Source organism: Schistocerca americana, chromosome 1 (assembly GCF_021461395.2).
Source record: "Schistocerca americana isolate TAMUIC-IGC-003095 chromosome 1, iqSchAmer2.1, whole genome shotgun sequence".
Taxonomy (NCBI): Eukaryota; Metazoa; Arthropoda; class Insecta; order Orthoptera; family Acrididae; genus Schistocerca; species Schistocerca americana.
The window spans coordinates 1,215,767,603-1,215,768,983 of NC_060119.1; the positions used below are offsets into that span (position 1 = coordinate 1,215,767,603).

Consider the following 1,381-nt stretch of genomic DNA (forward strand, 5'->3'; position numbering starts at 1 on the left):
CGTCACGGAAACACACTGTATACAGGGTGGTTAGAAAAACCCTGAAAAGCTTTAAGGATGTTTTCTTCATAAAAAAATTCGGTACATTGCGTTCTTCACAAGTTGTCAACAACACCTGTCGGCAGCTGAGGGTTTCAATTAATTATCGTTTATTCTAGAGAAGCTGCACGGTCTTCAATGGTATTAGTTCTTTCGAGAAGAGTAATTATCTTCATATATATATATATATAAAGGCTACACGGCCATTGACCTTCGTCTGTGCGAATGCGCACAGGTTGCCCAAAGTCTTACGGCAATCGTCATCTTAGTGAGCGCGAGTAATGAGTGGATGGGCAAATATCTATCAGAACTATTAGGAACATTACGTATGTAGATTGTGGACAGTTTGGGAATGTTGGTCTCACGAAAAGCTTGTATGGGATAAGTCCCTGAAGTCGCGCTACTCATCTGTGTCCTCGGTGGCTCAGATGGGTAGAGCGTCTGCCATGTAAGCAGGAGATCCCGGGTTCGAGTCCCGGTTGGGACACACATTTTCAGCTGTCCCCATCGAGGTATATCAACACCACCTGTCGGCAGCTGAGGGTTACAATTAATTGCCATTTACTCTAGAGAAGCTACGCGGTCATCAATGGTATCTGTTATTTCGAGAACAGTAACCACCTTCATATATATAAAGTTAATTAGCATTGAAGTTAGCCAATCAGGCCGCTGCGCTCGCAAATTCAAGCGGCCCATCAGAGGCGGTGTCTCCAAACGTGTTCTTCGTTTCATTGCATAAAACCGAACAAAAGGGTGATACCAGTATTGGTCATGAGTCGGTAGTAAGAATCGAACCCGATACAAAGGTTGAGCAGTCTCGTGCGCTGTCATTTACACTACAACGAAAACTGACACTAATTGTGTTTTGCGAGCAGCTTGAATTTCCGCGCGCCTATCTGGCTAACTCCAAAGCCAATTAACTTGGAAACGCCGCAACGTATCGAATTTCTTTCTTTACATTTCTCAGCACAGCCTACGCTGCAGCAAGCACCCTGACAAGCTTTTCGGACTGTTTCTGACCATCATATGTATAAACGTACTAGAGGATAGGGTGGTCTGCAATCTGCGACTGTTTGCTGACGACTTAATAGCGTACGGGGCAGTGTCGTCGCTGAGTGACTGCAAGAAGATAAGGGTGATCTGGCCAAAGTTTATGTTTGATATGATGAATGGCAGCTTGCTCTAAATGTGAAAAACTGTAAGCCATTGCAGAGGTTGGACAGAATATAGAAACACTCCGAGTAATGCGTGATTGAAAGCAAATGCATGTGGTAGTGGACGGCACGTGTGGATGTGCTCAGTCCTTTGCGAGTGTCAGTCGTGGTCAGAAGAGTGCTCTGTG

General features: G+C 45.0%; 1 non-coding gene across 1 annotated transcript; it reads left to right on the forward strand.

Moving 5' to 3' along the window:
• The first annotated feature begins 451 nt into the window (after positions 1-451).
• Positions 452-526, forward strand: Trnat-ugu. The gene has a single exon. It is a non-coding gene; the product is annotated as a tRNA-Thr (tRNA).
• The last annotated feature ends 855 nt before the right edge of the window (positions 527-1,381 follow it).